The sequence below is a fragment of the Aquarana catesbeiana genome, linkage group LG07, assembly GCF_042186555.1.
Source record: "Aquarana catesbeiana isolate 2022-GZ linkage group LG07, ASM4218655v1, whole genome shotgun sequence".
Classification (NCBI taxonomy): Eukaryota; Metazoa; Chordata; class Amphibia; order Anura; family Ranidae; genus Aquarana; species Aquarana catesbeiana.
In genome coordinates this window covers 307,953,764-307,976,818 of record NC_133330.1, presented here as the reverse complement: position 1 = coordinate 307,976,818, position 23,055 = coordinate 307,953,764, and positions in this window count along the sequence as shown.

The window sequence follows — 23,055 nt, the reverse complement described above, 5'->3', positions numbered from 1 at the left end:
ACGCGAGATACGCTTGAGACATATGTTGCAAATAGCAGCGGTGCCATCTGATGCACTCGTCTCAAAAAAGGCCCACACCAAAGAACTTTTGGAATAACGTGCAGAGATAGCAGCGTCCTGCACATGCGGGGCTCTGAGGTGTGATGCAATCAGTGTGCTGCCCTTAGGCTGGCCCCTGGAGGGCATCCTGCCTCGTCGGTGATGTGCCTCCTCCTCCTCATCCTCCTCTCTCCTATCAGGCACCCACGTTGAGTCAGTGACCTCATCATCCCCTCCCTCCTCATCACTGGAGCAAACCTGGCAGTATGATGCAGCAGGGGGAACATGACTGCCAGATTGCTGTCCTTCTTGGGCACCCCCTCTGTCTGTGCTCACGTTACTGCCTTCATCTAGCTCAGTATCATCATCAGAGCCTTCTAAACGCTGAGGATCCTCCTGGAGCATGTACCCAACACTGTGGTCAAACAGTTCGAGGGACTCCTCAGGAGGACATGGTGGGGCTAGGGAAGGAGTCACTGATGCCATTGAGCCGAGGGAAGAGGCCGCGTTGGCAGCTGCTTTGCCAGACAAAGTACCCTGAGCATGGGTGAGAGAGGATAAGGAGGATGATGACGGCTTGGTCATCCACTTGACCAAGTCTTCCGCATGTTGCGGCTCAACACGGCCAAGGCCAAGCGTGTCCCACGTCCACGTGCTGACGAGGATGCACCATGTCCACGACCAGCACTGTTGCCTCTAGACACAGAGCCTGCTTGCCCTCTTTTATTGGCTTGTGACTGTCTGCCTCTCCTTGTTGGCCTTCCAGACATACTAATGGCCTGCAGTGAGATGTAGCTGCACTAAGCTGGGATATATATATATATAAATATATATATATATATATATATATATATATATATATATATATACTGTATATATGAATACTGATACTGCAGATAGCAAAATCAACTGCCTGCCTTTAGTATTATTAGTATGAGAATACCACCAATCTTCTAGATAGCTTTAGCTGAACACTGTGCAGAGGTCGCACTACACTAACTTGTAGCTTTAGCTGAACACTGTGCAGAGAACGCACTACACTAATGTTTAAATAATGTAGCTGCCTGCGGTAGTGATAGGATCAGGAAAACACCACCAACCTTCTACAGGTAGCTTTAGTTGAACACTGTACAGCGGTCACACTACACTAACTTGTAGCTTTAGCTGAACACTGTGCAGAGGTTGCACTACACTAACTTGTAGCTTTAGCTGAACACTGTGCAGAGGTCACACTACACTAACTTGTAGCTTTAGCTGAACACTGTGCAGAGGACGCACTACACTAACGTTTAAATAATGTAGCTGCCTGCGGTAGTGATAGGATCAGGAAAACAACACCAACCTTCTACAGGTAGCTTTAGCTGAACACTGTGCAGAGGTTGCACTACACTAACTTGTAGCTTTAGCTGAACACTGTGCAGAGGTCACACTACACTAACTTGTAGCTTTAGCTGAACACTGTGCAGAGGTCGCACTACACTAACGTGTAAATAATGTAGCTGCCTGCGGTAGTGATAGGATCAGGAAAACACCACCAACCTTCTACAGGTAGCTTTAGCTGAACACTGTGCAGAGGTCGCACTAAACTAACTTTTAGCTTTAGCTGAACACTGTGCAGAGGTCGCACTACACTAACTTGTAGCTTTAGCTGAACACTGTGCAGAGGTCACACTACACTAACTTGGAGCTTTAGCTGAACACTGTGCAGAGGTCGCACTACACTAATTTGGAGCTTTAGCTGAACACTGTGCAGAGGTCGCACTACACTAACTTGGAGCTTTAGCTGAACACTGTGCAGAGGTCGCACTACACTAACTTGTAGCTTTAGCTGAACACTGTGCAGAGGTCGCACTACATTAACTTGTAGCTTTAGCTGAACACTGCGCAGAGGTTGCACTACACTAAAAAATAATGTAGCTGCCTGCGGTAGTGATAGGATCAGAAAAACACCACCAATCTTCTACAGGTAGCTTTAGGTGCATACTGTGCAGAGGACGCACTCCACTCCACATATATACACAACACCTGGGATGCATATATATATACACAATACACTGTAAGTGCAGCTAACTGACTGACTGTCCTGCCTAATCTATCTAACTTAAATCAAATGACACTGTCTCTCTCTCTCTGTCTCTCAACGCCGGAACACACTACACAGGGCCGATGTGCAGGCGGCCTTATATAGTGTGGGGCATGTACTAAATCCCCTGAGCCATAATTGGCCAAAGCCACCCTGGCTTTGGCCAATTACAGCTCTCTGTACAGACGGCGCTGTGAGTGGCCAAGCATGCTGGTCATAGTGCATGCTTGGCCAATCATCAGCCAGCAATGCACTGCAATACCGCAGTGAATTATGGGCCGTGACGCGCCACTCGAATTTGGCGCGAACGACCCATATCGTTCGCAATTCGACGAACGATCGAACAGACAATGTTCGAGTCGAACATGGGTTCGACTCGAACACGAAGCTCATCCCTACTCATAACATGTTTTTACATTCTTTGTTTAACAACTTGCTTAATGGGCGCTTAAACTCCCCTCCTGTCCAGACCAATTTTCAGCTTTCAGCGCTGATGCATTTTGAATGACAATTGCGCGGTCATTCAACACTGTACCCAAATGAAATTTTTATCATTTTTTTCCCACAAATAGAGCTTTCTTTTGGTGGTATTTGATCACCTCTGTGGTTTTTATTTTTTGTTAAAAAAATTTAAAAAGACCAGATTTTTACATTTTTTTAAAAATATTTTGTTATAAAATTTTGCAAACAGGTAATTTTTCTCCTTCATTGATGTACGCTGATGAGGCGGCACTGATGGGCACCGATAGGTGGCAGTGATGGGCACTGATGGGTGGCAGTGATGGGCACTGATGGGTGGCAATAATGGGAACTAATCTGTTACACTGATAGGCAGCACTGCTAGCTGGCACTAATTGGCACCACTGGTGGGCATTGATAGGTGGCACTTGTGGGCATTGATAGGTGGCACTCATGGGCATTGATAGGTGGCACTGGTGGGCACTGTGGGCACCGGCAGGTGGCAATGGCAGGTGGCACTGGCAGGGGGTACTGGTGGGCACAGATGAGGCATAATTGCCTCTTCCTCTTCGGGACCGATGTCCCTTGCAGATAAGCCGGTGATCGGCTTTTTTTCTCCTCACTCTGTCAGCGACGCGCGCGTGCACAGGGGTAGCTGTCGTATGACGTCCTCCCAGAAATTCAGGTCCGCGCTGTGGCCGTCATTCGGCTATAGCGCAGAAGTCAAGTGGTTAACCACTTCAGCCCCAGAAGATTTGGCTGCAGAATGCCATTTTTTGCGATTCGGCACTGCATCGCTTTAACTGACAATTGCGCGGTCATGCGGTGCTGCACCCAAACAAAGTTGACGTCCTTTTTTTCCCACAAATAGAGTTTTCATTTGGTGGTATTTGATCGCCTCTGCAGTTTTTATTTTTTGTGCTATAAACAAAAAAAGAGCGACAATTTTAAAAGAAAAACAATATTTTGTACTTTCTGCTGTAATAAATAATAATAATAAAAGCAAATTTTTCCTCAGTTTAGGCCCATATGTATTCTTCTACATATTTTTGGTAAAAAAAAATCGCAATTAGCGTACATTGATTTTTATTGTTTTTTTTTTACTAGTAATGGTGGCGAGCTGTGATTTTTATCATGACTGCGACATTATGGCGGACACATCAGACAATTTTGACACATTTTTGGGATCATTGGCATTTATACAGCAATCAGTGCTATAAAAATGCATTGATTACTGTAAAAATGTCACTGGCAGCGAAGGGGTTAACACTAGGGGGCGATCAAGGGGTTAACTGTGTTCCCTGGGAGGTGATTCTAACTGAAGGGGGAGGGGACTGACTAGAGGAAGTGACGGATCGTGGTTCCTAGGTAATAAGAACACACGATCTGTCATTCCTCTCAGAACAAAACACGGATTTTCTTTTCTTAAAGTGGTTCTAACATCTAAACATTTTTTTACCCTAACGTGGTTGTAAACCCTCACATATGCCCAGTGAAGTGACTGGCCTCAGGTGATACACATATATGAAACATATCCTCTGACATAAGTTGTACCTGTTTATCTGCAGTCTTCTGTCCATGGCACACTATGGTCTTTAGCTCATAGACGTTTCCCCTATCGTGAAAGGGCCACTTGATTCTGTTTGCCCAAGGGCCAAAAGTTTCCAGTCCTCCCCTAAACATCTGTGTGGGTGGTTACCAATGGGTTCAAAGAGAGAGTGGTTCTTGAACTAGTGAACTCACTAATCTGCGTTTTTGCAGACTCAAGCTTAGATGTATATGGATTTAACATAGAATTAATTTCTTAAAGAGGCCTTTAGACAGCTAGACTGTGTTCTTTGAGTCAACTTAAATGTCAAATTTTTCCAGACTCATTATTACATTTCTACATCCTGAATAAAAAAGGCCAATATATATCTTTGCAGCAAACATTGTCTTTCTCTTTTTCATCAAAATGTGTTGCTGCCAGCATTTTCATACACTGCAAATACACAGGAGTTATACCAGTTGATATTTGTCCATTTACATTAGCCTGTAAGCGAATGTAAAGATGTTAGCTGATATGATGTGCTTGTTGAAATATAAAGGAGGTCGTCTTTCATACTACACAGAGATCTAGAGAAGGATACCATAAATGCATTGGCTAAGGAAATTATTCTTAATATCTTAATTTCCCATGACTGTGATTTGCACCAGCATTTAAATGTTAAGTAACATATGTACCCAACACATTTCATAAGAACATACCAGCAATTCACTAGGGATCGCCAGCAACCTAATAGAATCATTGGATTATATACAGAATGTTTATTTGGCTAACTGTATCATTTCTAGGAATTTGCTAATATTTAACTGGGCAAAAGAATGTCAATAATAGCTAAAGCAGCGCCACTGCTGTGCAATAGGAATGTCTCAAAGGAGAACTGAATACTTTATTAGATACTGCCCTACTTGTGTAAGGGTGTGTTCTACAAGTCTTTATATAAATTGGGTTTAACCCAAGTTAGGTGGCCTGACGGCTCTTTCACACTTATACATCTGAAGTAACATGCGGTTTTGACAGGCGTTACTAAGTATCGCATGTTTATGTGGGGGTTTTTTTTAGCTTTATATGAGTGTTTTTGTAAGAATATATGCCTTTTTTTTGTTACATAAAATGATGAAACATCTAGAAGAGGGACTTTTCCCACGTGTTATGATTTATTTTATTTGGCCTGCAGTAAGTGATTGTAAAGCCCCGATCTTCCTCTTCTGACAAACTCTGGACCAGCTCTCTGGACCCCTCCCTTCCCTGTGTGCCGCTATAGGAAACCACTTCATAAGGGGGGTGCATGTGTGGGCTCAATCCCAAGATGCGCTGTGTGTGTCTACTCAAGTTCGATCCCGCTCCCTTGTCACTGGATTTGATTGACAGCAGCGGGAGCCAATAACTCCTACTGATCTCACTGAGTCCAGTGAGAACCCGGATAGCAAGGATAACTTGCCACAAATTAGTGGCAGTGTTGAATTAGAAGTCTGTTAACTTGCTGCACATTTTCACTGGCAAGTTGTACACTTGCAGAGCACTTGAAGCACAAGTTCTAGTTGACACTTTTCCAATTTGTAGCAAATTTGCGTGGCAAGTCTCTAGCAAGAGCAAAGTTGCAGTGGTGAGTCTACAGCAAGAGCTCTGCAAGCCTACAGCATGAAAATTCAGCCACAGTGACCCCTGTGGTGGGATGACTATTACACAACATAACTGAACCAGAACTTGCAGAAGACTTGCAGAATGTTTGCAAAGAAAGTTGATCTGGAGTCATACAATGCGGACTTGCTGCAATTGTGCTACAAACTTGTGAAGCCTGGCAAGTCTAGCAATAGCTTAGCAAGTCATTTTAAAATTTGCAACACAATTGCTTGCTATCTGGAAAGGGAGAGAGCCCAGTGCCTCTGCTCTCGGCATACAGCGCTGGATCGAGATTTTAGTTGAAATCTTTAGTCTCAGATCCACCCCGCAGTGGTAATATTCTGGTGCTGCAGGGGTTAATACAACCTGAGGGACCAGTAAAATGCACTTGTCAAGAGTGCCAACTATACCCCAGATAGCAAGGATAACTTGCCACTAGAGATGAGCCGAACACCCCCCTGTTCGGTTCGCACCAGAACTTGCGAACAGGTAAAAAATTTGTTCGAACACGCGAACACCGTTAAAGTCTATGGGACACGAACATGAATAATCAAAAGTGCTAATTTTAAAGGCTTATATGCAAGTTATTGTCATAAAAAGTGTTTGGGGACCCGGGTCCTGCCCCAGGGGACAAGGATCAATGCAAAAAAAGTTTTAAAAAAGGCAGTTTTTTCGGGAGCAGTGATTTTAATAATGCTTAAAGTGAAACAATAAAAGTGTAATATCCCTTTAAATTTCGTACCTGGGGGGTGTCTATAGTATGCCTGTAAAGGGGCGCATGTTTCCATGTTTAGAACAGTCTGACAGCAAAATGACATTTCAAAGGAAAAAGTCATTTAAAACTACTCGCAGCTATTAATGAATTGCCGGTCCGACAATACACATAAAAGTTCATTGATAAAAACGGCATGAGAATTCCTCACAGGGGAACCCCGAACCAAAATGTAAAAAAAAAATGACGTGGGGGGTCCCCCTAAATTCCATACCAGGCCCTTCAGGTCTGGTATGGATATTAAGGGGAACCCCGGCCAAAATCTTTTAAAAAATGGCGTGGGGTCCCCCCTTAAAATCTATACCAGACCCTTCAGGTCTGGTATGGATTTTAAGGGGAACCCCGTGCCAAAATTTAAAAAAAAAACGGCGTGAGGTCCCCCCCAAAAATCCATAGCAGACCCTTATCTGAGCATGCAACCTGGCAGGTCGCAGGAAAAGAGGGGGGACGAGAGAGCACCCCCCCTCCTGAACCGTACCAGGCCACATGCCCTCAACATTGGGAGGGTGCTTTTTTGGGTAGCCCCCAAAACACCTTGTCCCCATGTTGATGGGGACAAAGGCCTCATCCCCACAACCCTTGCCTGGTGGTTGTGGGGGTCTGCGGGCGGGGGGCTTATTGGAATCTGGAAGCCCCCTTTAACAAGGGGACCCCCAGATCCCGGCCCTCCCCCCTGTGTGAAATGGTAAGGGGGTACAAAAGTACCCCTGCCATTTCACAAAAACTGTCAAAATGTTAAAAATGACAAGAGACAGTTTTTGACAATTCCTTTATTTAAATGCTTCTTCTTTCTTCTATCTTCTTTCTTCTATCTTCTATCTTCCTTCGGCTTCTTCCTCCATCTTCTTCTTCTTCTGGTTCTTCTGGTTCTTCCTCCGATGTTCTCGTCCGGCATCTCCTCCGCGGCGTCTTCTTATCTTCTTCTCCTCAGGCCGCTCTGCATCCATGATGGCATGGAAGGAGGCTCCCGCTGTGTGACGCTTCTCTCTTCATATTTTTCTTCATCTTTTTCTCTTCATCTTCTTTTCATCTTCTTCTCTTCATCTTCTTGTCTTCATCTTCTTTTCGGGCCGCTCCACATCCATGATGGCATGGAGGGAGGCTCCCGCTGTGTGACGCTTCTACACCCGTTACATAACCCCGCCCCCTTCTGACGTCACTGGGAATGCCACAGGGAAGTCCCCGTCAAGTCCCCGTGCATCAGAGGGAGGCTGGGTCACCGGGTGGCCCCGCCCCCCCATTATTTAAGAACCTTCAGAAGAGGAGAAGCGTCACACAGCGGGAGCCTCCCTTCATGTCATCATGGATGCGTAGCGGCCCGAAAAGAAGATGAAGACAAGAAGATGAAGAGAAGAAGATGAAGAGGAAAAGATGAAGAAAAAGATGAAGAGAGAAGCGTCACACAGCAGGAGCCTCCCTCCATGCCATCATGGATGCGGAGCGGCCTGAGGAGAAGAAGATAAGAAGACGCCGCGGAGGAGATGCTGGACGAGAACACCGGAGTTCCTCTTAATATCCATACCAGACCTGAAGGGCCTGGTATGGAATTTAGGGGGACCCCCACGTCATTTTTTTTATTTTGGTTCGGGGTTCCCCTGTGGGGAATTCCCATGCCGTTTTTATCAATTAACTTTTATGTGTATTGTCGGACCGGCAATTCATTAATAGCCGCAAGTAGTTTTAAATGACTTTTTTTCCTTTGAAATGTAATTTTGCTGTCAGACTGTTCTAACCATGGGAAACATGCGCCCCTTTACATTCATACTATAGACACCCCCCAGGTACAAAATTTAAAGGGATATTATACTTTTATTGTTTCACTTTAAGCATTATTAAAATCACTGCTCCCGAAAAACGGACGTTTTTAAAACTTTTTTTTGCATTGATCCATGTCCCCTGGGGCAGGACCCAGGTCCCCAAACACTTTTTATGACAATACCATGCATATAAGCCTTTAAAATTAGCACTTTTGATTTCTCCCATAGACTTTTAAAGGGTGTTCCGCGGCATTCGAATTTGCCGCGACAAACACCCCAAATTGTTCGCTGTTCGGCGAACTGGCGAACAGCCGATGTTCGAGTTGAACATGAGTTCAACTTGAACTCAAAGCTCATCCCTACTTGCCACACATTTGTGGCAGTGTTGAATTGTAAGTCTTGTGAACTTGCTGCACATCTTCCCTGGCAAGTTGTACACTTGCAGAGCACTTGAAGCACAAGTTCTAGTTGACACTTTTCCAATTTGCAGCAAATTTGCGTGGTAAGTCTCTAGCAAGAGCAAATTTCCAGTGGTAAGTCTCAGCAAGAGCTCTGCAAGTCTACAGCACGAGCCTCTCAAGTCTACAGCACGAGCCTCGCGAGTCTACAGCACGAGCCCTGCAAGTCTATAGCCAGACTTATGCAAGTCTCCATTTTTGGCAAGAAAAAAAAAGCAAGCAGAGCTATAATCCCACAATCTGGTGATAGTGAACCCACTGCTATTAACCTAATCCCTTACTGTACACAAACAAACAAACAAACCAAGTGCAAATCAATGGCGGCTGGTGGTCAAAATGTTTGGGGGGGGCGCAAACTGAAAAATTAAACTGTTAGTAATGCAGGGCTGTAAATAGCCATTTATCCGTTGATTATGTATCATTACTGCTAGGTAAAACTGTGCCCGTCAATTGCAGCCTCACTGTGCCCATTATGAGGGGTTCCCACCATCCCTGTACTGTGTTCTGGGGTTTGTACACCTGCTGTGCTCATTATGAGGGGTTCCCACCATCCCTGTGCCAAATTCCTGGGTCTGTACACCTACTGTGCTCATTATGAGGGGTTTCCACCAACCCTGTGCCGAGTTCCCGGGTCTGTACACCTACTGTGCCCATTATGAGGGGTTCCCATCATTCCTGTGCCGAGTTCCCGGGTCTGTACACCTACTGTGCCCATTATGAGGGTTTCCCATCATCCCTGTACTAAATTTCTCGGTCTGTACATCTTCTGTGCCCATTATGAGGGGTTCTCATCAGTGGCGGCCCATCCACAGGGGACGCCAACTAGGCGCCTCCCCCCCCCCCCTTCAGGCAGTCTCAAAAAAAAATTGTCAAAAAAAAATTTTTTTAAAGCTGGCCCTTTAAAAAAAAATACACAAAAAGGTCCTTAAGTGCACTGTGTTCGGACGCCGGATACAGTGCGACGCCGGGCACAGTGCACTTATGGGAAGCGCCACGTCTATGCAATCACGAGATTGCATAGGTGGCGCTTCATTTGCGGGCGTTTAGCCCGCAATGCGGCGCTTTCTGAGGCGCCGAGTAGCTTCCGCCCAGCCCTAGTATCTATTACTAGGGCCGGGCGGTTTGATTGACATCCGAGTATGATGTCACTTCCTGTTTCTCTCCAATTGTGCCCAGGAGAGAGAATCAGTAAGTATGAGAACAACGGAGCTCTCCAGGAGACACCGCTGGAGAGGACAACACACAGCAAGGTGAGTAACTGGGGGAGGGGGGTTTGATGGTGACACATGCTGCAATCTGGTGACACATGCTGCAATCTGGTGACACATGCTGCAATCTAGTGGCACACGCTGCAATCTGGTGCCACACGCAGCAATCTGGTGACACATGCTGCAATCTGGTGACACATACTGCAATCTGGTGACACATGCTGTAATTTGGTGACACATGCTGCAATCTGGTGACACATGCTGTAATTTGGGGACACATGCGGCAATCTGGTGGCACACGCTGTAATTTGGTGACACACGCTGCAATCTGGTGACACACGCTGTAATTTGGTGACACACCCTGTAATTTGGTGACACATGCTGCAATCTAGTGACACACGCTGCAATCTGGTGACACATGCTGTAATTTGGTGACACATGCTGCAATCTGGTGACACAAGCTGCAATCTGGTGACACATGCTGTAATTTGGTGACACATCCTGCAATCTGGTGACACATGCTGCAATCTGGTGACACATGGTGTAATTTGGTGACACATGCTGCAATCTGGTGACACATGCTGCAATCTGGTGACACACGCTGTAATTTGGTGACACATGCTGCAATCTGGTGACACACGCTGTAATTTGGTGACACATGCTGTAATTTGGTGATACGCTGCAATTTGGTGACACACGCTGCAATCTGGTGACATGCTGCAATCTGGCGACACATGCTGTAATTTGGTGACACATGCTGCAATCTGGTGACACACGCTGCAATTTGGTGACACACGCTGTAATTTGGTGACACATGCTGCAATTTGGTGACACGCGCTGCTGCAATTTGGTGACACGTGCTGCAATTTTGTGACACGCGCTGCAATTTGGTGACACACGCTGCTGCAATTTGGTGACACATGCTGCTGCAATTTGGTGGTGACACACACTGCAATTTGGTGTCACGAGATTGCATAGGTGGCGCTTCATTTGCGGGCGTTTAGCCCGCAATGCGGCGCTTTCTGAGGCGCCGAGTAGCTTCCGCCCGGCCCTAGTATCTATTACATTGATCAAGGAAGATTTTGGGACAGCACAGTTGCTGCATTACAATTTGGCAAATACATATAAAAAATAATGGCGATAAACACGGTATCCCAAGAGCCGGAAGTTATCCTGGTATGCCCCCATTTTGCAGTAACAAGAACTTACTGTATCAAAAGAATGGGAACAAGTTGTAAAGGAACTGGTGGTACAGCAGTCTAACACAAAGGTGGTATTGGATCTGACCCATTCTCATGTGTTGGGTATTCATTTAGCTGTAGAAGAAAAGAGTGGATTGAGCAGATATTTTTCTGTACTGACATGGCATTTGCAAAGTCATTGAGGAGTATTTTAAACCTTATCCTGAGTGTCAGATTAATATACCACAACCACATTTTTCAAGTCCCCTGGTACCCTTGCCTATAATACAGTTTCCTTTTGAGAGGGTTGCTACGGATCTGGTCATGCCACTGCTGAAGTCCACCAACAGGCACCAGCACCTACTGATAGTCCTTGACTATCCAGAAGCAATCCCTAATAGAAACACACCCTCTTGTGTTATAATCCTGTGCAGGTACGTAATACTAAGATATTTTGACAGCTCAAGGAATCCCTTTCATGTGAAAGAGCTGTGTTGGTTGTTGGAAAATATTTACGATATGCCACCCTGACTAAGTTACCACAGTCCTCAGATCTCTGCTGGCATTAAACAGATAGTGGGAGTGCCCACTGATAATACCTTTCTGTGCTTTAAAGTCATTGTAAAGGTTAGTTTTTTATTTCATTAAAATTACAAACATGTCATACTTAAATGCAGAAGGCTTTTTACCTTATTGCATAGACTGACCTGAATTTAGTTAGTGGCTAGCACAGGCAGATGTTTTGTTTATTTTATGCTAAGGATGTGCTGTACAAAGCCCTCCTGCAGACTCGCTTAGCTGTCCCAACTTTCCCAGTCCTGCTAGTAAGCAATCTCTCCAACATGGATTCTTGAGGTTGACACACTGGAAAGCCATAGGTCTCTTTTTCTGGTTGTATTATATGAAACAAAACTTGTTGCTGAAGAAACAATCTTTACTGTAGATCACATATTATTTGGGATTTCTTTGTCTTAGCAGAGTGGCACTATATCCCTGAGGAGAAATTAATCAAAAAAAAATTGAAATGCATCAGATGACCTATTCCATCAAGCAGGCTTCAATTGTGAACATCATAGCTGTTGAATAAGAAATGGTTTTGGGAGCACCACCCAGCATGCTTAAAACACTCACTGGTAAGCCTCTGTGTGTTATTAAATGGACGTTCTTTTCAAATAATTTTGAAAGAATTTTAAATATTTAAAAATTATAGATGCAACTTTTAGATAAAATAGTTTTTTGTTTCTGGTTGGTTGCCTTTAAAAATCCCATAAAGAAAACCTACTGCCTAGAATATAGGGATGGTGGCAACCTCTTGCCCCTAACAGAGTGAATCACATTCTTTTTGATCCAACATGGAGTCTTGTCTCCCAGGTGTATCACCTTCACTGGCTGGAACACCCCTCTATCCTCAAACAAGGGCTCTGTCCCCAAACAAGGCAATATTTCCAAACAGGAACCCTGAGCTACGATCAGGCCTGGCTTATAACTAATTTTCACACCTGTACTCTCACATTTCTTATAGGTCTCCATCAAAACCTGTACACAGGATTGGAGACTTCTTCCCAGCCAAATCTCTTTCAAGTCTCCAAGCCCCAGACCCTGATCCGGGATTACCAAACTCTGAGAAAACTGAAATCCCAGTCTTCTGCATTCAGTAACTATATTCCCAAGCTTGACATTTTGCTATAGTGCAAATCCGATGTCATTCCAATATGTATTTCCTGCACTCATACCGTGGCAGGGCATTGCACTATATATGTAAATATTATAAATATTATACAGTATATATATATATATAAGATTGTGTATGTATGTACTTAATTCCTTATGGGTATCTGTTTGAAATAATAAATGGATTTGTTCAAAATAGGGCCAGTTGTGCTTTCCTATCACATGTTCCAAGCAATTGAAGCTATTAAATTGCTGGGGAATGTAGAGCAACCCCATGATAAAAGAAATGCTTCTCCTGAGTTCAGCCGTAGAATACCTTAATTAGCTTATAGGAAACTCTTATATAAGTCTACACAATGTATTGCTTCTTGCTCTTTGCATGCAAGGCAGAACCATCCTTAATTGCGCTGAAGCTTTGTAGAAGGGGCTTTCTATAATAACAATGAAGAGGACAGAATGGAATTTGTCTCAGGAGACATCAGAAATGATTCCCAGGTATGGAGACCAGTTATGTAACAAAAAATGTTATTTATTTCATAGGTATATTTAGTGAAAGACTATTCAAATTATGTTTAAAGGAATTCTATGGTGACAGCATATACTTTCCTGTTTTAATATCAGCATTGTAATAACAATACAAACAATATTTTTTTTTGACAATCCAATATAAGCTTACTTGAAAAATCTTCTTTTATGTTGTGAGTGCTGCTTGTCTGCTGGCTGTCTCTTTTCTAGACATGTGCATTCGTTATCGTCCGAATGCATTTTAGTCCGAATTTCGGGGATTTCGTGTACGTTTTAACAAAACAAAAACAAACTCACAGAATCCGAAATCTGAAAGATCCAAAATCAAAAAATGCTTTATTTTCGTATCCATTATATTTTTGTATCATTGCGACAACAGTTCGATATAGATAGATGGAAGATTCAACATGACGGTGACAATAGCGATTTGTGTCTATCGAACCTGCGGTCGAATGTACCTAACCTACCTCTATTAGTCCAAGATTATTTGACATTGAGAGAAAAGATTCGACATTATAGACACAAGATTCGACTAAGCAGCTAAAAACATACGACCGCCACGAGCGGCCATTACGGTCGAATAGCTATAGTAGAATTTTTTTTTTCTTTTCCATAAGTTTTTATTAGAGAACACACATATGTAGAGTTTCACAGAAATACATAAAATAAGTCAAATGACAATAGTCAATGTATGTAAATAATGTAACTTAGAGGTTATGAACATCAAAATGTTAAATAACAGTAAATTGAAGAAGAAGAACCCTGTATCTGTGGGGTTAGAAGCTTGCTGGATTCATGATTTTGGCTGGGCTTGTGAGTTTTTTCTAACCTTATGGGTAAGATAGGAGGTATGGAGGAGGTGGAAATATTTTGGTCGTGTTGGGGTGTATCGAGAGGGGTTCTGGTAGAGTGTTGTAGGTTGGGTTTCAGACAAGGGTTTCTGTGTATCTAGGAGGATACTTAGGTATCTGGAGAGAGGTGTGTCAATGGTAAAAAGAAAGGGGCGGAAATTGGTATGTTCAGGGGGTGTTTGTTATCCATCTCTCTTTCCCCCCGTTGGGGGAAGATAGGGGGAGCAGCGGGTTTTGTGGAAACGTGTCCAATAAAGATAGGTGAGTGAATATAAAGGTGTGTTTGAGTCGATTTTGGATTTATGCAGGTGTCGTAGGAGGATGTCCAGTGGGAGGTATATTGGCAGAGGTGAGGTCTTTGTAGTCTGTTTTTGTCTGGAAGTGGTTCCAGCAGGCCCATTTGGAAGAGAATTTACTGGGTGTATCATGAGCGGTACTGATGAGGCGTTCCATTTCAGCTATTTTGGAGATTCTGTTTAGCCATTCTTTTACTGACGGGGTGTCTGGGGTGCCCCAATGTATCGGAATACATTGTTTTGCCACGTTTACCATGTGCATGGCTAAGGATTTGAAGTAGTTGCGACTCGATAAGGTGGTAAAGTGTAAGAGGAATTGTGCTGGAGAGAAGTCCAGCGTGTATGTGGTTACTTTCTTTATAATTTGGTGAATTTCGCCCTAAAAGATCTGGATAGTGGGACAGCTCCAACAAATGTGTAGGAGGGTCCCTTTTTCCTGTTTGCATCTCCAGCAAGTGTCTGGGATGTCCGAGTTAAAATTGTGGATGAGGGAAGGCGTACGGTACCATCGTGATTGGACTTTGTACCCATTCTCCTGTGTGGAGACGTTTACAGATCCTTTGTGGATGTTCAAGTAGACTCGTTCCCAGTCTTCTTGTGACATGGATATGGAGAGATCGTTTTCCTATGTTTTACATGCCTGGCTCGTGCTGGAAGGGATGTTCGTGAATAGAAGAGTATGCATAGTGGAGATCAGGCGGCTTTGGGGGATTGCTTTGTGCACAATGTTTCTTTCAGAAACCATGAATCAGACCGAGACAGAAGTACAGTTTATCACACTTGTTTAATAATAATAAAAAGGTAAACAGAGTAAGCGTAGTCAATACATAGCCAGAGTTCAGTAACCAGATCGGGTAGTCAGCCAATGCCAATGTCAGAGAGCCAGAGAACAACGTAGTAGTACAGCAAGCAGGATCAGGAGCCAGAAGGGACGTCAGCCGAGCAAGTCTTCAACAGGAATGCAGGAGAAGTCTCTGAGATGTAACCAAAGGCGAAGGCAGAGATGAAGTGAGCTGGACGGCTTTAAGTAGCCAGGACTGACGAGCAGATCATCAACAGCTGAGTCACTGTGGAGAGAAAGGAGCTGGCAATTAGCTGAGTGGCCAGCTCAGAGAAGGAAGGGCTGAGCCCAGCCCTGACAGTTTCAAAAGGTGAGAACGGTCTGGAGAGCTTGAATTTTCTATCCAATGACTTTATGTAGTGTACAAGTAATGTGTAATTCCAGGGGGAGATGTAAGTGTCATTGACCTTTGAAGGCAATTCTTCTCGGTGTAATAATTTGCCTTGTGAGAAGAAATGGTGTACTTGGACATCACTATGTGGCCATGTGTCAGTTAGGTAGCTATTGTGGATTCCAGGAGGGAAGTCAGGGTTGAGATGTAAAGAAGTGAGAGGGCCTGGTGTAGAGGATAAGGGGGTTGATTTGCAGATGCTGTGGAAGCATTTGATTGTTGGACCGATTAGAGGGTGTATCTGAGTTTCAGGTGAAATGTGTTTTGGGATGTTCCAGGGTAGTAGGCGGAGGGGGGAGGATGTGAATGAGGCTTTGAGGGAGACCCAGTCTTTGTATTTGTGATGTATGTTCCAATCCAGGATTTTGGAGAGGTGGCAAGCTTTGTAATAGCTTTGGAGGTCAGGGAGCCCAATTCCTCCTTTTTGTTGGTAGAGACAGGTGTTGATAGCTAATTCTTGGTCTGTTGTTCCCCCAGAGGAATTTGGTGCATAAACTTTTATAAGTACTAAAGAAGGAGGTGGGAATATGGATCGGAGCAGTTTGCAGTATAGAGTAGGCACGGCAGAGCATTCATTTTTAATATCTGCCAAACCATGAAAAGATGGGTTTTTTCCAGCCTTTAAGATCGGAGGTAAGGTTTTGTAGGATTGGTAGGTAGTTTTTGGTGTAGAGGTTATTAAGTTGACCGGGTATTTGGATACCTAGGTAGGTTATTGCTTCTTTTTCCCATTGGAAGGGGAAATTTCTTTGGCACTGGTCTACTGTGTGTTTGGGTAGAGAGACGTTCAGGGCACAGGACTTGGAGAAATTTATTTTCAGGTTAGAAATTAATCTAAAATGGCGGAATTCTGCCAGCAGGTTGGGGAGAGAAGTGTGAGGTTCTGTGAGAAAGATGAGTATGTCATCAGCGAAGGCTGCAATTTTGTATTCTTTTTCAGGTGTTTGTATTTCTTTAATGTTTGGGTTGGATTTGAGACTGCATAGGAAGGGTTTGAGGGTAAGTGTAAACAGCAGGGGGGGAAAGGGGACAACCCTGCCTCATGCCGTTACGGATAGGGAAGGCATTTGACAGGAGGCCATTGACTCGGACCCAGGCTATGGGATTGGTGTATAGGACCATTATGAAGCTTAATAGGCGATTAACCAAACCCATGAATCTCACTACTGCTTCCATGTAGTCCCAGGCCACCCTGTCAAATGCCTTCTCTGCATAGAGGGATAGAAAAAATCCAGCTTGGTTGGAGGAAGTCAGGAGGTGGTGTAAGTTGATTGCTTTAATTGTGTTATCCCTAGCTTCCCTTCCAGGGATAAAACCCACTTGATCATGTGAAATAATGGAGGGGAGAAGAGGGAGTAAACGGTTGGCTAGGATTTTGGCGAATATTTTGATGTCTACATCTAGTAGAGAAATTGGCCTATAGCTTGCCGTAAGGGTGGGGTCTTTTCCGTCTGTGGGTATAACTGAGATGTGTGCTTCAAGTAAGCCCGAGGAGAGAGGGGAGTTTGCCGATATAGAGTTGAACGTTTTAAGAAAGCGGATTGACAATACTTCCGAAAATGTTTTATAGTAAACGGCCGATAGGCCATAAGGGGCTGGGCTCTTGCCTGGTTTCAGTTGTTTTAGAGCCTCTTCCCATTCTAATTTGGTGATTGGGTGGTCTAGGTCTGCTGACACATCTGAAGTGAGTGGGCTGGGGCAATGTTTCTCCAGAAATTTCTATATGAGTGTGGATCTAGAAGTAGGGGGGAGGGTTTGTGCATGTCTGGGTTACTTTTTAGTATGTTGCCCATTGAACTCTGTAGCTGGTGTATTGTTGTTTTGGCTTTTTTTCAGGCGTAGTGCTAGCGCCAAAAGGTGGCCGCTTTTGTTGCTGTGTTCATAGAAGAGTTTTTGTGAGAGGGTGTATTTTCTCCTCGTCTGTTGACCTATTTCTTCTAGTAGGAGTTTACAGGTTTCAGTCAATTCTTGGTGGGTGTGTTGGGCTAGGTTGCGTTTGTGTGATCTTTCCAGTGTTTGTATTTTAGCGAGGAGATTGCTGACTAGTTTCTGTTTGTCTCATTTTAGGGCGGAAGCAAGAGAAATTGGTCTTCTCCGTATCACGCATTTATGCGCTTCCCATTGAGTAAAGAGTGATATGCCAGGGGTGTCATTGTCATGGAAATAGTCAGAAATAGTGGTACGGAGGTTAGTGACTCTTTCTTTGTCAGTCAGGAGATTTGAGTCTAGTCTCCAAATTTTGGATGAGTGGGCATGTTCTGGGAAGGTTAGGCATAGGGTAATTGGGTGGTGGTCTGAGCTGAACATCGGTTCTATTGTTGCTTTGGATAAAAATGGTAAGTCCGGTTGGCTAAGGAAAAGGTAGTCAAGGCGTGAGGCATGAATATTTGTTGTGGGGGGGGGCTGAGAAGAATGTGTAGTCCTTGTTGAGGGGGTGTAGGGTTCTCCACGTGTCATGTAGGGAGAGTTCTTGGAGTGAAAGTTTGATTTGGCGTGGGGCGCTGTACGGAAGGTGGGATGTGCCAGTAGAGGTGTCTGTGAGAGGGTCAAGAGAGACATTAAAGTCTCCTCCCATAATCAGAATAACCGTGTGGAAGGAGGACAGTAGGCGGGTAATGGTTCGGAAGAATGGGACTTGTGATGTGTTAGGGCTGTAGATGTTAGCTAGAGTGATAGGTTTATCCCATAGTTTGCCTTTAATGAAAATGTAGCGCCCTTGTTCGTCAGCTAGAATATCTGAGATTTGAAGGGGAGATTTTTTGATACTAAAATGGATGTACCCTTGGATTTGGATGTGGGGGAGGTGGAGTGATATGCGTGGGGAAAGTGGTAATTTGCTATCTTAGGTATTGCTTTGGCTTTGAAGTGGGTCCCTTGTAGAAATATAACATCGACCCTCATAGAGTGCATGTTAGCTAGAATTTGTGACCTCTTCTCCGGTATGCTGAGGCCTTTTGCATTCAAGGATGCTATCTTGAGGGAAAAGGGTGTGGTTGAGTTTCCAGATTAGGCCATTTCCGATTGTGTTGTAAGTGGAAAGGGTAGGGACAAATGTAGATAGCAAGTTAGTTGGGTCAGTGACTGTGGTGTGAGTGTGCGGAGGGGGTACAGGGGGAATGAGAGATGGACAACTGTAGGTGGGGCGGGGGTTAGGTGTGGTTGAGGTAAGGGGGGTGAGGAGAGGGAGTGGGGAGTCATATGGGGTCAAATCCGGGAGGTGAAAATAGACCGGCTAGTTCACCCTTAGGCATAGTAGTGTCAGCAAGAACTACCAGAGTTCGCTGGGTGGGGAGTTGGTAGGCTACGGTCATGAGATGGATGGGGTCTCCGAAACCTATGAGGTCAGAGGTGTTTAAGTCGAGGTTTATATGGGGCAAATTGAAAGTTAATAATTGGAGATTGTGGGGTGTTAACGGTTGGGCAGCAGTTTCTGGGTGCGGGGTGAGTCCATGGATGAGGAGTGGATTTCTGGGCATTTGTTGGTTGGGGACTGAGTGTTGTGTATAGGGGTACTCGGGTGTGTTTGTGAGCTTTGTGTTGATGTTAGTATGGGGGAGATAGATGGGATGAGAGAGGATATCCACTTGAGTGTTGTTGATATGGTGCGAGTTCTGGAATTGTTCTGTGTGGCAGTGGACCAAAGTGTTAATTGAGAATATATGGATGTTTAGATGGGTCACTACTGAGCAGGTTAGCAAGGGGAAGAGAGAGGAAAACAAGTCATAACATGTGTCATTCCTAATTGACATGTATAACAGTAAGAGAAAAACAGTTCAAACAGTGCCTTATATGGCAGTAAAACTACAACAATAGTATTAGGAACTCTAACAGTGTTGCTGCCACCACCATTGCTTCTTGAACATCTTCCCTCAGATCCGAGCTAGTAGCAGACAGTGTGTTTTTAATGTCCGCTGCTATCTCATGCAGATCGTTCAGGCTAGGTGCCGTTGTTCTCCTGTTGTTTGTGGTGCCACTGTGTCTCCCATGTGCTCAGTTAGGGCTTGCGCTGGAGGAGCGTGACCTCCACGAGGAAGCCTGTGAGTCAGACATGGCGCTTCTCTGCAGCTGTGTTCGGAACAGCTCCAGAATATTACCACTTAGCTGAGTTCCTAGGTCTCGTGGTGATCAGGATCTAGTAGCGGAGGCGCTGCAATGTGTTCTCCCAGGCATCCCGTGCATAAAACCTCTGTTTTGGGCCGTTGCTGGACCTCGTGGTGTCAGAGCATAGGATCTAAGCGGCCATCTCGGATCAGGACCAGACCACGCCCCCAGTAGAATTCTAATGTTGTTTGACTAGTAATAATAATTAATAATTATAATTATTACTAGTCAAACAACATTAGAATTCTACTATAGCTTGTGGGCGGAGCATTCAACTGGAAATGTACGATCGCAGCGTTGTACAGTTTAGCTGCTTCGTCGAATCTTCTTAGAACATCCGACAGACACCATAAGCCTTCATGTCAGGTCACCTGAGTCCAGGTGACAGATGCACCCCATTGGGGTCTGTAGGTAGGTAGGTAGAGGTAGTAGGCCCTACAGCTGACTGCTGCAGATGGAACAATGGGTGTTTCAGGAAAGCAGGTCCACTAGAGCAACAACACAGATCCCACTAGGAGCTAGAGCATAAGATTCCCCAGGGCATGGAGTCTAAGAGCCAGCAGGTGTTCACCAGAGCCTCTAGTGGTGAGGATGGACTGCACTGCAACTGGCTCCAATCAGTGGCCCCCAGGGTCTCCCAGCTCACGCTCACAGTAGGCTACAGGAGGACAGAGAGGAAGTAGCAGTCCAGGACAACAAGGCATAGTAAGGAGATAAGCCAAAGGTCAGGGCGACTAGCAGACAGGAATAGACAGAGAACAAGCCAAAAGGTCAGGGTCACAAGCAAGCAGGAATAGTCAAGAACAAGCCAAGATCGGTAAACAGTATCAGACGTAGGACACTATGCTGAGAGAAGATTATTTAAGCAGCCAGGTGAAAGTGGCTGGCCTCTAAAGGTGAACACATGGAGGAGAGGTAAGCTGACAGACAAACATTACTGCATAACCATGACACTTCAATTCACAGATTCGACCTTAATTAATTCGGATTTTCGTACAAATGCATTTTTAACAAAACAAAATAACTAAAAACGAATTTGGGGAGTAACTAAATAAATTTACTTTTCGGATGAAACCGAAATTTCCAAACAAAATATTTCAGTGTACTCTTTTTCACAACTTCCTGGATTCTCAGCATGCTTTGCATCTTCTCCTCTGCTGTTTACTTTCCATTTCTACTGACTACATATCCCATAGTACATTGCTACCTGCAAGCTGTGATTCCTGTACTGACCTCCTGAAACTCCTCCTTACAGCTCCTCTATAGTTCAGAAGGCAGGTTCTATGAAACCTCAGCAATGCCTACTCACAGGACTTAGTATTCCAGGAAGTAAATATGTTGGGCTCCTCAAAAAGTATCTTCTACAAACTTCAAGATTGTTTAGTTTAATGGAGTAGGTTGGAAATAATTGAAATACAATGTGGAAAATAATAAATGATTTTGACCATAGATACACTTTAACCGCTTGCTGACCGCCCAATAGCAGTTTTACTGCTACAGGATGGCAGCTGTGGGCCTGATCACATATATATACAGTGCCCAGCATAAATGAGCATACCCCAACAGATTTGTCAGAAAATCTTTACTTTCCTTTCAGAGTCAACATTTTCTATGGAACACAAAATACTCACACAAATGCGAGCCATTGATTGCAACCTAGATTTGTTAACTTGCACACACAAAAAAAGTATTTTTCCTACGAAATTAATTCAAGACCATGTTGCAAAAATAAATACACCCCAATGAAAGTCTTAGGAGCAAAGCTAAATGTTAGACAACAAAATTCTAATTAACAAGAATTCAACTAAGGGCGTTATTTAACAAAGTGAACCCCTTCCTATTTCATGTTGTCAGAGATGGCACCACATGGAAGAGAAATATAACAAGGCCCGAGAAAGAAAATATTTCCTTTACACAAGAAAGGTGAAGGCTACAAGAAGATTGGCAAAGCTTTACATATCAGTCAGAATACTGTAGCAAAAGTGATGCAAAAATGTAACAAAGATGGAACTGCAACCATCTCACAGAGACGTCCAGGCCGTCCATTGAAGTTAACACCTCAATAGGAGAGTCTTCTGATAAGAAGGGTTAAAGAAGTAGAAAGCCAAACTGGGGTGATTGTTTCCTGTGACACAATAAGGCGTGCACTGCAGAGGAATGACATGCATTGGTGTCATACATGAAGGAAGCCTCTCCTAAAGCCTATGCACAAAAAAGCCCGCCTAGAATTTGCCAGGGCCCATGCTGAAAAAGAAGAAGACTACTGGGCTTCTGTACTCTGGAATTATGAGACTAAGAATAATGTTTTTGAAACCGATGGCTTCAAAACTTTGGAAGTCGCAAAGGTGAGGAGTACAAAGAAAAATGCATGGTGCCTACAGTGAAACATGGTGGTGGCAGGGTCCTTCTGTGGGGCTGCATGAGTGCTGCTGGTGTTGGGGGAGCTCCATTTTATTGATGGTATCATGAATTCATAGATGTACTGCTCTATATTGAAAGAGAAGATGCTACCATACCCTTTGATCACCCCTGATGTTAACCCCTTCCCCAGCCAGTGTCATTAGTACAGTGACAGTACATATTTTTAGCACCGATCACTGTATTAGTGTCACTGGTTCCCAAACAGTGTCAGAAGTGTCAGTTAGTGTCAGAATGTCCACTGCAATATCGCAGTCCTGCTATAAGTCGCTGATCGCTGACGTTTCAAGTATTTATTACTTATTTATCACTGTGTGTGAACACTTTTTCATGTTGGCAGTCACTCACTCTTGATATAATTTTTTGGTTTGCGCATTAGTATTTTTACCATATTTACATGTAGCAGAATACACATTGACCTGAATTTATGAAGACATCTGATTTTTTTGAATTTTTTTTTTGTAAGTAAAAAAAATTGTTATTTTTTTTTCAAAATTGTAGGCATTTTTGTGCTTTTAGCACAAAAAAATAAAAAAAATTAGAGGCGAATAAATATCACAAAAAAAAGCTCTATTTGTGGAGGAAAAAAAAGGACATAAATTTTATTTTGGTACAGTGTCGCACGACCGTGCAATTGTCAGTTAAAGTAACACAGTGCCGTATTGCTAAGAATGGCCTGGTCAGGATGGGGGGGGGGGTATATCTTCTGAAGTGCAAGTGGTAAAGAAGCTCCAGGCAGCAAATCAAATCAACACTTATATAAAGTGATGTGTATAAAACACTTGAGCTATATAGGCTCTGTCTTATTCTTAAACAGAGACTGCTATCGCCCAAAGAA